The 14,972-nt window shown below is 37.4% G+C and overlaps 1 non-coding gene across 1 annotated transcript; it reads right to left on the bottom strand.

Moving 5' to 3' along the window:
- Positions 1-32: 32 nt before the first annotated feature.
- LOC115068395 lies at positions 33-100 on the bottom strand. Its single transcript, XR_003847751.1, has one exon. It is a non-coding gene; the product is annotated as a small nucleolar RNA SNORD2 (small nucleolar RNA).
- Positions 101-14,972: the final 14,872 nt, after the last annotated feature.

The raw sequence follows: 14,972 nt of genomic DNA, 5'->3' as shown, positions 1-14,972 counted from the left end.
AATCACCTTTCTTTTTTATTTAAATTATGCCCAAATGATAAGCAAGAGTATTCTCTTTACTTCCATTCAGTCCTGAAAGATGATTGCCATCATGCCATCATTTCACTAATCACCTAACTTTCATCTCTGAATCTCTGCCATAGTTTGATTTTAAGCCACTCCCAAAGGTTTATAGGTGAAGACCTGGTATCTACATTGGTATTGTTGTTGTGAAATACAGTGGGCTTTTAGGAGATGGTATCTCATGAGAAGACCTTAGGTTATTGGAAAGTATGCATTCAAAGGGAAATTAAGCCCTGATCTCTCTCTCTCTCTCTCTCTCTCTCTCTCTCTCTCTCTCTCTCTCTCTCTTTCTCTCCCTCCAGGTTTGAGATGTAATACTTTTTTCCTCCAACTGATTCTCAACCTGCCTGATACTCTCAACATTACTACCTAATCCGTATAATGATATAACTCCATCAAAGGAGTAACCATCAACAAACCTATTCTGTCATTTGGGCTATTATGAGCTGAATACACCTTCTTTTCTTGATAAGTAGTCTTTCTCAATTACTTTACTTTAGTAATCCAAATTTGGTCAATTCACCTTCTTTTAGCTTATTTATTCACTTACTTAGAGTGCATGCCATTTTTATGCCATATACATTTCCTTTACTCTTTGACTTCATCCTCCTGCTCCCCTAACTGCTCTGTCTAGCTGAGATTTCAAGGTCCAGCACTTCCATCATCCTCTTCTCAGTATTGGCAACTTCATTTGCCAATTGAAGCTTCTCAGGAGATTAGTGACACGAACCTGCATGGATTGATAACTTTATCAATTCAAGGTCTCTGATGTCAATAAAGTCCTCAATTTACCTAGAAGTAATTCTTTATTTTCCTAAGCAACTTCTTTCCTTATACCCACAGAAGTTATTTTAAACTATCTACAGTTGCCAAATTTATGCCTCTCTGCTAACAAGTGACCTGATTCTCATTTCTCTCTCTCTCTCTCTCTCTCGTTACATTTGAATGCAATCAATTGAAGCAAAGCCAGGGGGTCTCTGAGAGATTAAGGTCAGTCTGGTATACATAGCAAGTGCTAGGTCAATTGTTGCCTCTCTCTCTCTCTCTCTCTCTCTCTCTCTCTCTCTCTCTCTCAAAATGAATGCAACTAGAAGAGATACTTTAAGAAATATTAAGATACTTTAAGAGATCCTGTTTTCTACCTAAATTTAAAACAAACTTATCTTGTCAAAAGGGAAAACCTGTATTTTTATATTTTGTGTTTTATCTGTGATTGAGATCTCTTAAAGTTGCTTCATAACATAACAAGATGCCAGTTTATATATATTAAGACATGGCTGAACATGGATAAAGCAAACATGATAAAGCCAAGTAGAAGAGGATCTCTGCTCACCTCACAGTGGCTAAGAAAACAGAACAACAGGAATAGGCCAGGGGCAAGATACCCTTCAACAACATTCCCCTACTGCCCTACTGTCCTCAGCCAGGCCCCATTCTCTAACATCCTATTCTGTTATAAGCTCATCAGTAGGGAAACCCATAGGTTGATCCTGTTATGAGCTCATCACTGGATTAATGTATAGTCAGCACCTTTGTGATCTAATCATCTTTCAACTGATGGATTTGTCAGCTGGTGACAAAGACGTCAAATATGAGCATTTTTGGGGACACATCATGCCTAAACCATAACACCATTTCATTAACTTCATAAAAAATATTTCATTCTCATTTGCATTTTCAGTACATTCTCAGCACTAATTCTTTGCTATACTATATCTAGAATATGAAGTTATACTAGGGGAAATGGTTTGTCTGGACTCCATATTTCTTTGCACTTGCTTCCTATGTCTCTTAGCTTTAGGAGTCTGTTGAAAATTGCATGTATATAGTCCCTTTTTTTCACTTTACACTTACACCCTGGTCTTTACCTTCCCTAACCTAGTACATTTTTTTCTCATTGAAGTTAGCGTTGATATTGCTAAATGATATGAACACTTAGTCTTGATTGTAAAATATCATTTTTCACTAGGGAGATATTTCTTGTTTATCTTCTCCATACATTTGACCTGGAGTCTTCTCTTTTTTATTTTGTTTATCTGTTTGTCTAATCATCTCCAATTCATATTCAAGATTCCTCTCAGAATTAAAAGGCCAGTGTTGCCCTGACCTTTTGTATTTAGTATAATTACTTTCTTATTATATTCTCTAGAAAAACATATATCCTCAAGGTTTCAATAATTAATTCTAGTAAGACTGTGTCTTACATATTTCCCCCAACAATTAGATCTATTCAAAGAGCATTGCTATCTGTGTGTACTTCGATATGAGTGCAATAGCATTAAAGTTAATTTACTATCTATGCCTCCAAAATGCATCCACTTCCTTGATCTATAACTCAGTAGAAAGAAGCAAGAAATTGAGATTTTTTCCTAACTCAAAACACTTCAGAAAACTAATATAACACATTACCAAACTTTAAGAAATTTATTCCTACATGTATTTCAAATTAAGTCTCTTTTCTTTACCCTATAAGATTTGAGCCTGTTTGAGGTCAGAGTTTTCCCTACAATGCATTTCAGTCCCTCCCAGGAAGAACTGGAACTCACCCAGCTTTCATGCTCTGTTCTTCTTGTCTGCTTCCAAATGGGTAATGAGAAAGGCAGATTTGCAAGGTTATAGATTGTGTTATCGTCATTCCACAGGTGGTCTGAAAGTCTTTCTTTTCCTTCACTCTTACTTCTCACCAGGATGGAGAACAAAGCTGACCAGTGGTCCAGAGTCTGACACTGTAGATTGGTGCTTTTCTCTCCTTTTCCTGAAGGTGGCAGTTCTCCTAGCAACAGTCCAGGCCTCAGTTGTCCATTGCACATTATCATCAATCAGGCTTTTGACTGTAGATTTTTAATATAAGATTCTCCCAACACTACTAACAGACAATATCATAAAGGCTTCACAAGCTCATAGGTCTTGGCACCACGTCTGAGCACATTCATGGTGTTTCTCAGACCTAAAGTGACTACCAAGCAGTCATTGATTTGGTGCTTCCCTTTAGTTCCACATGGAACCACCCTACAGTTCTATGCAATCCTTGTGCCAGGTCAAAACAGACATGCTCGTTTTATGTAGAGCTTTCACTTCAATACAAAAGTATGCACAATGAAATTGAATGACACTGTTTCTAGAGGCTTTGGATACATAGTCTAGAAAACACTGTAAAAATGTTTGCTCTTGAATGTTACTGACATATATGTAACAGTTCTGAAAAATCCTTCCAAAGCAGAAGAAATATTGCATATCCTTCTTTTTCCAGGGAACCCACAGTACCTTCCTTAGAAATAATGTAAAGCATTTCCATTGCTATGAATATATCCAAATAGCCAAAATTAATACAGAAAAAAAAAACAGTCACCACCATATCTAAAGCCAAAATCTGATCTTTCTGGTTCTAGGTACATAGTTTAAAAAACTTTATTTGACGGAAGTAGATTCTTAACTAACACAATATATTATAATTTGTAAGTTTGAAGGAAAGAATGAAGCTATCTAATTATACTATATGTTAAGTCCCAGGAAATTGGCACATAGCTTTCGTGGAAAAATTAATATGTTATTAAGTCTAGTAGAATTTATGAAGCTTCTAAAGGTACTATAAGAACTTCTTTATGAACATGTGAGTGTATTTGTAAACTATTGTCATCACAAAACAAAAGACTTGCTTTTGAACCTGATTCAAGTGGTTAATAAAGTTATAACTGGCTGCCTCATTGACAATCTTTGGCTCTAAGAGAGAGCATTGACAGTGTCCAGAGAATAGATGATCCTTGTGTTGCCAGCTTTCTGATATCCTAAATGTCTGCTTTATGGATTACTTAAATAACACTTAGCTCAACTGTAAGGGAGTTATACAATATTCTGTTAAAGTTTTACAAAGAGTTAAGATAGGAATAATAAATCAGATGACTCACAGTCCAAAAACATTGTATAGATATTTACTGTACAATCACAAACAAAATTTCTAGAATTTATATTGTCCTATAAGTGTGCCTCTTTTTTTTTTTTTTTTTTTTTTTTTTTTGACAGGATTTGCAGATGAGTGTGTGTGTGAGTATGGGCATGTGCATTGAGACAGGGTCTCCCTGTAGCCCCAGCTGTCCTGGAACTCACTATGTAGACCAGGTTGGCCTTGAACTTACAAAGATCCGCCTGCCTCTGCTTCCCAAGACTGGGATTAAAGGCATGCACCACCACGCCAGGCTAAGTGTGCCTTTTTATAAGGCAATTCTATCTGTTGCTCCTTGAATTGGTAGATGAAAATACTCTTCTCATTTGGGTTAAGTGAAAGACATTCTTAAGAACTCTGAGATACATTTCCTCTAATTCCATAATCATACTTTTTATTATGGGTGCTATTTGGCAGATATTTGTTGGGGTAGTATCAGTTACTTTTACAGTCAATTTGTTGAGCATTGTAATAGAGTTTCTTACCCTCAGCACTAAGGGGCATGTTTAGGAAGTGGGACAGTATTTTTGGCCTCTACACACCACACCAAAGTGTAACAGCAGAAGATGACAAAGACATTGTCAAACATCCTCTGGAAGGATGTGAGGACAGAAAAATGCTTGATTAAGAAAGACTGCTTATGCAATACACTGTGAATGTATGAAGAGATCTGCTGCTCCCAAGGCATATCTGTCTTCCTACACTTCAAAAGGTTCATGTTTTTCTTGAAGGGTCTGCTTCTCTCTATCCGCTGTCATCTACACCTACAAATTGACCTTGCAGGCCCTTTAGCAATCTGCTATTTGCAGAAAAGAACATAGATGAAGGGCTCTTTAGCATTAAGCCAGGACTGCTGTCGTTTCTCAGGGTAATCACATGTGAGCGGTTAGCCTTAGTCTTTCCAGATGACTCTCCGTACCTCTCTAGAAAATTGTCCACTGGTTGAGAGTAGCACATATAATCTCTTCATTCACTCCTATAAATCAACAAATGCTAGTTATAGTGACCAAGATTTTCTACCCATATTACAACTGGCCTGACAAGAACAAAGAATTAAAGAAGATAATCACGTTAGTCTGTACATAAGCTTGTATTTTCTCTGAAAAGTCCTTAAAGTCCCAGGATAGCTCGCTTTAGCTCTAGTTTAATGAGCAGCACATCACAGCTAGCTGTCTTGTTATGACCACTGCAAATTCTGAGTTTCTTTTTAAGCACCTGATCCTATTCTTCTTCACAATCCTTCCAAACTGCTGTGGATGGTTGCTGCAATTGTCCAATTAAATTCGCAAGCATCTTTGAGGTGATTCTGAAAGATTCAGAATGTCTGCTTGGTGAAAAGTCTACCCAGCTCTAGCTTAATCAGTCACTGCAGAGACTCTCTATACAGAACACATAATAATAACAGCTACTACAGAGTCTCTGAACTGTTTTCTCACTATAGTCTACACTTTAAGGAGTCATTTCTCAAGTTCTTATGAGTTCATTCCAGAAATGCTTATATCAACCATATCTCTCACCATCTTTTTGTCCGGCTACTTTTTCATCAGTTCCATGAAAAGTGGTTTCTGGAGAATTCAAAGAAGACCTCCAAGCCAGAAAATAAAATACAATGTCTTCACCTGTAATAAATTGAATCCATCATTTTATCATCCTTAGAAATAGAGAGCTGGCAATACCTACTCTTTAAATCTAACACTAAATGCTCTTGTCCTTCCTGGACCATAGAGCATCTATTTCTGGCTCTGTGTTTAATGACTGAGATTCTACATCTTATTTCTTTAGATTCCATGGGTACCACCCTGACTACAAATATAAAGTTCATTGTAAAACTTGACACTGGAACAACACAGGTTAAAAAGTCTGAAGAAAAATCACAATTTATACCCTAGACACTTTGGAAAAATTAAGGACAACAAAACTGTCATGAGAAGGTGGAGTAGTTAACTTTATGTACTGCCATAAAATGGGCACAAATCTAAGTTAAAATTTATCAAAACCATACATTCTCTTACAACTACACCTGATACTATTCACAATGCAGTAAAATATAAATATAAAGATGTAGTGTTAAATAACTATATAAAATTAAAGGAAATGCATGCTGTACCAGAATGATAATTTTGTAGATATCACTTGCTGATAATGTGGTGAACTTAACCATTGCCACTATCTACTTAAAGCATTGTGTAGTGCTAGTCAGCTTTGCCTGAGCAGTTCATCTCCTCACTAAACTGCACATTACAGTGAAAAGCAACTTCTCTTTAATTCTCCCATTTGTCACCACATATAATATATATATATATGCTTTAGGGGAGTTAAACGTCAATCTGAAGTTTCACTGACAGCAACAGTAGACAAGGAACACCAGAGACCCCCAGCTGCTCCACCATACTGCCAGACCATCAGACATGTGAAGGAACCAAAACTGTACAGCCAGCCCCAGTCATCATCATTACAACCTGATCAGGTAGGCCAGACCCAGCCCAAGACTGCAGTCCCTGACAAAGCTGCTAATGTTAATGCCAGTACCATCAACAGCAGCGCAGAGCTCAAGAAGATTGTGTGAAAGTACAGTGCCTCATCATAAAATATGAATATAGTTTATTCATCAGGAATAACATTAAGAACAATGCATTTCAACAGTAGACTGTTGTAAAAAACAAACAAAAGATAAACCCAGGAAATACCTTTGCAGATAGAAAGAAGGTGGAGTTGGATGTTGACGGATAAATTTCCCACAAATTTTACCGAGGATAGATGCTATCCAGGGTATAGGGTCCTCTGTGTGATTGCAGTAGAATTACTAAAACAGTGAGACTGGCAGAAAATTTGAGGGATAGGAGAGGGCTGGAGATGTCCAACAACAGGAGACGGGTTTTCAGGAATTATCCATGGGAATCCTATGGGTATTCGTAACAGTATCAGTCATTCTTTAAAGGGAAGAGTGGTGGAGGGTGCTATCAGTCATGGTGCAAGAGAGTAGATAGACAAGTGAGACAGAACTAGACTGGAGCCACACACTATGATTTTTCCAGGGGTGAACCTCTCAAAGCCTTTCTACAGAGAACAGAAGTAAAACAGGGTAATGAAAATGAAGATTTGGGCCAAGGTTATCAGTCAGTTCAGTGACCATACCATCACAATTTCAGTTGTGGGTACAGATGCCCACTCAAGACGCTCTAAACCACAAGATGACCAAGACAAGAACAGTCAACCCATCTGCTGATAAATCATCTGCTCAGGGGTATAGGGTGAATAAATGCCAGCTCACCATCTCTACCATGGTCAGGTCATCCAACAAAAAGAAATATATATCAAATCTTAGGAATAATAAATGAACAAAGTTTTGGAACCAAAAATCTTACATACTTGCTTTACCCCTAGGCAAATAACTAGAACTATCTGTATTATGTATGGAGCAACGCTTTATTATTTTGATTAAGTTATGTCCCTTCTTGGTAATGACAGTTATATATTATAGTAAAGCCTGAATTTTTCAATATGCCTTTGAAAAAGATTTAAATGATCAACTTGATATTTTAAGAATATTTCAAATGCATTAAAGTTTAAAACTTATTTTTTCAAAAATTACATGTTTAAAAGATCTTGAATATTAGATTTTTAATGTGAAATGAATATTTTTTCAAACTTTCCAGGGTGATAGTATAGGAAGTCTGACACCTCTAACTCATAGCTTGTTAAAGATCAACTGAGATCTAATTTATTGACATTTCTTTTTGCTGGTTCTTAAATCACTGGCCTTACACACATGGATCTTCCTTAAGGATACCTGGAAATGCTTGGTATCCTGTAGCTATTTTTATGTCCACCCTGTGTTCATCTTTATACTTGTATTCCTGTAATTGAGAAAGAGAATTTAAAGATTTTCAATTTATAACTTTCCCTTGTCACCTTCTTCCCATTTTGGTAACACTGGGAAATCAGGTAAGTCAAAGCTGGCCACATGTTATTCCAAAGCATCTGTTTCCCCATCGGAAGCCTAAGCACTGGGTTTACTGGAAAAGGACTTAATATTTGCCTGACTTCTACATGATAGCATTCACTAACACTCAGGTGAGGTAGACCTTAGCTGAGAACAGGCATACTATCCTTTTCCATGTTATAATAGTATTTGATGAGTTCATTTTTTTGCAACCAAGCTTCAAGGCCTGGTATATTATAAGTAAAATATTTTACTACTAATTGGCACATCAATAATCTTAAACAAATGCACCATATAAGTGAGTCATTGGTTTTTAACATCAGATTATGCAGTACAGAAAGTTCAGAAGACAAAATAAAGTATGTATATTAGGTTTAAACTGTCATAATGCATATGGAATCATTCAGATACAGGCAAAGGATGTCTACTGTGCCTCTTTGTGTTGACATTTCTCCTGCTCCAATAGCTGCCCATGGGACAAGTTACTCCTGAGACCTCTGGAGTCACTCATATAGCAGCTCCATGAACCCTCTCTCATTCCCTCTTCCTCTGCACACTGGTCAGTGTGTGCCCCTTCTTCCTCTGCTACATATACATCACCCCTTTACATCAAAATCATCATCTCCTCCCACTGACAGTCATGGTAGCTCATGTTAAACATAATCACAGGTTTTCCTTATCATTTGTTCTATGCACAAAAACCAGATGGTTTTTAATGTAAATTAGATTATTCCCCTTGTGGAACAAGCCCAGAGCTTCCCATTATATTTAGAATTAAATCCAAATTATTTGGCAAACCTGAGCATAGCCACCATGATCTAATGTCTGGCCTTTTCCTCACCATCCTCATCTTAGATACAATAGGCCCAGGGATTTCTGTACTCACCCCTCCCCAGAAAATGGCCTTTGCCCCTTTTCTTTTCTTCCTTACTATCTTTAAACAGATAAGTCCTTCACAATTAGGTTCCTCAAAGCCAACTTCTCAAAAAAGCATCCTCCCAATTACATTTTATTAAATAAAATGTGTTCCTCTTTCCAGATACTCTAATTTCTTAAGAGAAATTATTATCTTCTGGTTTGTTTAATATATGTCAATTTTCTGAGTAACAAATATTGTTTCTTTCACAATTTACCTCTACCAATAGACTACTATCTGACATATGGTAGCAGCTCAATGAGTATTTATGAATGAAGAAATTTCTACTTCCCACTGTGGGTCTTAGTTTCACTTTAAACCTGCTGATTAATTATTCCAACCTCCATGGTTTGGGTTGTTTTATTTTTCCTGGATAGAAAAGGAGGAAGATTTCACATAGGGGAAATTGGAAGACAAGGAAGAAAGGGAGAGTGAAAATGGGAGGAGAGAAGGATGGAGGACGGATGGAAGATGAGTGTGAAGGAGAGAGCGAGATGGAAGGAATACAAACCAAAATGTTCAGTGTGGAATTGGGATATTTACATAAAAAGATACTCAGTCTCTTAGCTTATCTCTAATGCTCTATAACACAAAAGGAGACAATTTCTATTCTGTGGCTTTAATTGCATACACACACACTGTTTTGAACTTTCTTACATGTTTATTATTTCAAAGAAATGAGGTGGGAATTATTCTCTGAACCCAGAACTTGGGCTCCACATACATGTCAAATGGAGGATAAAGAACAAGGAAGATCACTATGGCCTCCAAAGCTACAGTGTATTAAAGTAACTGCATGGAGGTAGGGGTGAAATTGAATTTGCTGAGTGATAGACATGGAACCAATAGAAAGGGATCAATAGTGAATTCTTAGGTGCCTTAACAGAGAAAAAAATTAATAGTGGAATTCTTTTAGAGAAGAGAGGGATAAATGAGGCCTGAGGTTTGAAAGGTGCAGTTCACATTTGTGATGACAAGTTTATTTCTAAATTGGAAAGCTAAGCAGGTGATTCAAAGTGCGACTTTTGATTAAGGTTATCAGAGAGAGAGAAAAATTATTCAATAAATTATAGAGCATTTCATGAGCTAATGTCATGTGAGATCATCTATGTCTGTGAGCCTAACTCACCTTGCCCACTGCCCTCCTAGTATACATGCTTAAGGTCCCTTTTACTACAACATATAAAATGGACCACTATATCTACAATGCTTGGCCGGGTGTGGTGGTGCACACCTTTAAGCCCGGCAGAGGCAAGCAGATCTCTGTGAGTTCAAGGCCAGCCTGGTCTGTATAGTGTGTTCCAGGGCAGCTGGGGCTATGGGGAGACTCTGTCTCATAAAGAACAAAATTATGTTCTTTGTCACATCCTTCTGTCTTCTGTTTCACCCCAACAACCTCTTTCATTTTCAAATCTCTACCTGGCTGTGACTCTTACAAGATTCTTGAAGACATATCTGAGATAGACTGGCTAGGTAATAAAAAGGGGGTCAAGCGGGAAGAACTAAATGAAAATCAAGAAGGAACAAACTCACAATTTACAACCCATAAATCATATAGTATCTAGACATGAGATCAATAACTATTCAGCTGGGTTTTATGTTGAAAGAAAAACAGCTTCAATCAAAGACCTCATGTCTGACCTAATTTGCACCCTGACACAACAAAAAATGAAATAGTTTTATCAAGTTGCACTAGTTAAAATAATAGCATATATAACTTATTCAACAGCCTGTGAAATTAGCATAACACTCATTAAGAAAGGGCCTATAAAGAGTAATTGTTTCCTGAGAAAATTGTATTCAGTCTTCAGTGTATGTGTTCATTCATAAATCCTGCCTTGCTGCTCTTTGTTTTATCTCATCTCTGAAGCCTTTGGTCATGACAAGAGCCTGCAAGCACAACTAGAGGTCTGAGTTTCAGCTCTTCAACACCTGGCCCTCACCTTGCAGTAATGATCAAGAAGCCGCATCATGATCCAAGAAGGTCTCTAGCTCAAAATCCTCATCTTTATCACAAACACATTGTCCCTTTAAATGTACAAATCGATTTTCAAAGGTTCCAGAGATTAGGACATTAATATTTTGGGGAGAGAGAGACACATTATTCAACTCACTATACATATCTTCTGATAGTATCTATTTCCTTGTACTAAAACTATGATATTATCAGCTACAAGTGAGAATGGGGAGGGAGGTGTAAGAGGATTAAAGAAAGAAAGAAGGTTTGAAAATGTCAATTCACAGAGTGGATATGGGAATTAACCAAGCAAATAAAGTATAACTATGTTATACAGACCACTTCAAATTAGGTCATTAATTTAGAACAGTGACATTACCACAGTGGCATATGCATCCAGCTTTATTAATCTTCCCAAATACTGGCAAATAGTCATATGGCTGCTGAGTTTAACATGTTGGGGTCAGCCAGCTTGATATAGCAGAAAGAAAAGTAAGCAGAAAATAGAGAAAAGGTGCATATGAGCAGTCAGCGGGGAAATGATAGCGTAATTGGTGACCTCAGTTGGTAGTAGAAAGTTGGAATGTCACTTATAGAATGTGTTGTCAAAGCACGTATCACAAAAATTACAACATTTTAGGAAGGAAGACAATTAGTAAGAGGTACAGCTATGCATTAAGGCCGCCATTGTTATTTTAAAACAAAACAGTTGTAAGAAAGCAGTAACTGTAAGAGAAACCTATACAGAAAGAGGTAAATGAGATTGTTAGGGTACTGAGATAGAATCTGTGGGCAAATGGGTAAATAATAATAATAATAATAATAATATAATAATTAATAATAAATGATAATAATAGTAATGATGAAAAATGGGACTTTCCATTGGGTCCCAACACTAAAGTTGTCCATTAGCTCTGAGCAAACATTGGAGCTGGTCTTAAGTAGTTTCTGAAGGTCCCCCACTCACAATGGAATACACAGTTCACCCTCGTCAATATCAAGATGAACTTGGTCCTTAAATCTTCATACGTATTCATACTTCTTACATCCAATTATAACAGTGACTTGTGGGTAAAAGAGTCTTCCAAGAAATCCTCATCTAATTCTAGAAAAAAAGACTATCCAGGGAGCCCCTGAGATAGAGTGAGGAGAAATGTAGTTCCAAGATTTGTAAGCTCAGAGCAGGGAAGAAGCAAGGGCATTGCTACTCAGCTCCTGTCTGCTCTTACCTGGAAGAGAGGACTTCTGCTTTTGCTTCTTCACCTGCTAAAATACACTTTGACTGCTTGCAGTATCACTGCACTCTTGGGCGCACAAGAAATAAGATTCCTGATGACACTGCTGTTTAGAAAGTCTCTGCAGCAGAAACTTAAGAGAGGAAATTGTGTATATAAGACTAAGGGACTGACATTAGCCCCACAATAACATATATGTTAAAGTCTTGATCTCAGTACCTTAGAATGTGATTGTCTTTGGAGATGGGCTTCTAAAACAGTAATTAAGTTAAAGTCATTACAGTTAGGTCCTAATGCAATGAAACTAATATCCACATAAGAAGAGAGAATGTGGGCATGTCTTAGCAATGTGGAGGTAAAGTGGGAAGATAACTATCAACAAGACCAGGAGAGAGGTCTCAGAAGCCAACTCTGAGGACCCCATGACTTTAGTCTTTTGGTGTACAAACTTTCTCTTCAAGCCATGCGGTTTGTGATACTTTGTTTTGATGGACTTAGCAAATTGACACAGTATGAGGTTCAGAAGTAATGAGAGAATTTGAAGATCTGAGATAGGGAATGGACAGATCTCAAGACAAGTTACAGGATACACCCCCCCCCAAAAAAAAAATGAAGATAAGATTCTGGTGATAGTGAATGGCTTGGAAGATTTGAACTTCTTATGTTTTACTGAAGAGAAAGGAATGCAGGATGTGTCTGGATGGAGTCTTATGGAAATGAAATTACTCATACCTAAGTATGGTCTGCAGTTTGGAGTTACTCTTTTAGATTGTTTAGAAGGCAGAGACCAAAAGTGTTGAGAGCATGGATTCCAGAAAATCATTGATTTAGAACACATTACTAGGATTTTTTTTAAAAAAAAGGTAGCATAACACTGATTCAGGGGAAAACAGGTCCTCATTTGGGGTTCTTAGTTTCATTCTCAAAAATATTTAAGAATGGACTCAAACAGAAACTTTAAGACAATTGTACTAGAGTTTAAAAGATTTACAAGCAAGCTGTAAATCTCATCAGCTGCCCTGAGCAGCAGAATGGAGGGGAGAAGGGAAAAGTCATAAAGCCATGGTGGTTTAGGAGAGCAGTTTTAGAGCCAGTTTAGAGCAGGTGGACTTACAGAAAGTGCTATGTCTGTGGCCAGGTCCATAAGCACAGCACGAGAGGGTGGAATTTCTGGGCAGAAGTTCACCATCTCATTAATGCACTATGAATTCCACCTATCTCTTTAGCGTGACTTAATGTGAAACTGCCTTCGTAGGGGTGGTCCTGTGACCCAATAATTGACCAACAAAACTGGAAAGTTGGGTCTTCATTCAGGCCAGGGATTTTATTCTCTTGACCAGTTTCCTTTTAAAGGGCTTTCTTGCTACTATAACACCTCTATACTTTCACAGCATAATTATAGAAGTGGAGTTGTCAAGATTGTTGTAAGAATCTAGAACGAACTACATTTGATTTTTAACAATTAAAAAAAAATTATGTGCAGCAGTGTTTTGCCTGCATGTATGTTAGTGTACCATGTATGCGCAATGCCCACAGACATCAGAAAAGGGTATCAGAACTCCTGGAACTACAAAGTTAATAGGAAGTGTGGTTACATATGACTGTTAGCTGCCATGTGGGTGCTGGGGACTGATCCTGGGTCCTTCTCAAAAGCAGCAAGCCCATTTAACCACTGAGCCATCTCTCTAGCTCCCAAATCTGATCTTTATAAAACCAAAGTAATAGAGCACTGATAAATGCTTGCTGAGGGACACAATACTGAAATAGAGCCTCCCCTGGTCCAACAGCTAGGCTGAACAATGAAAAAATAGCATCAGTGCAAAAAAAAACAGAAAGGTTAATTTAGCAGGTGAATTCATGGAGCTGAAAACAGGGCATGCAAGAGTCCCAACAAAAACAGCAGGGCAATGGAGAGCAAAGTTACTGGAAGCCACAGACCCACTTTGTGCATAATGAGACCCAGTTTTATAACTGAGCTACTTCTGCTATTTTCTGAAGGCATTTTTTAAATTTTTTTACCTTCAACATGTAAGTATTGGCAAATACTTGGCAACTCGTATCTTAATAAGCAACAAAGATCGACCAATCAATACACTGAGAAATGACAAATATTAGCAATTAGTGTTGAGTGTAAACTGCAGCCACATCAGCAGGCAAACACTTTCTTGAGCTTTGCTGCTTTGTTTTAAGTGCTGGTAATATGTCCAGGCTCTAATGTTGGACTCCAAATAAAATAAACCTCAGAATAAATGTAAAGGCCCCAAGTATTAATTACTGCTTGCTATGCTAGCCACTACATAACATCATAGTCCTTTGACATAGTAACTTTTAAATCTCTAGGAAAATTGGCACCATTTTCCGCTGTGTTTGCTGAAGTTCAATTAGCTTGCTCTTAAATGTATGCTATCTCTGTTGTTGACTGCACATATATAGCTTGTACTTTCTCATATGTATTGTTTAGGATAAGTGTTCATCTTCTCTTTCTTGCTGTACATAAAAGAAGTAATATCTAAGAGTCTGTATTTTCTTGTTTCTTAGAAAACTATTATATTTATTTGGTGGGGGAGAAAGATGGAGAGGTATGTTGCCCAAGCATGCAGACCTGTATTTATAAGTCAGAGAACAACTTGCAGGAATTGAATCTCTCCTCCCTCCATGTTGGTCCTGGCCATCAAACTCAGACTATTAGGCTTGGCCATAAGTGCCTTAACCTGCTGAGCCATTCTGCTGGCCCCAAGTTTCTCACTTAATTTGACAGATTCGTAAAAGAGAAGGTGAAGTTATCTTTCTTTTCTTTAATTTTTATGAATAAATGGTCGAGAGAAAATATACTAATTAATATTGTAAAGTAAAAAAGCTGCCCAGTTGTGGCTGACAACTACAAATATTAAGAGAAATTAATATTATCTGAATCCAAG

Source organism: Nannospalax galili, unplaced genomic scaffold (assembly GCF_000622305.1).
Source record: "Nannospalax galili isolate Female #2095 unplaced genomic scaffold, S.galili_v1.0 scaffold308, whole genome shotgun sequence".
Classification (NCBI taxonomy): domain Eukaryota; kingdom Metazoa; phylum Chordata; class Mammalia; order Rodentia; family Spalacidae; genus Nannospalax; species Nannospalax galili.
The sequence above is the reverse complement of the archived record's forward strand: the minus strand, read 5'-3'. Positions and strand labels throughout refer to the sequence as shown.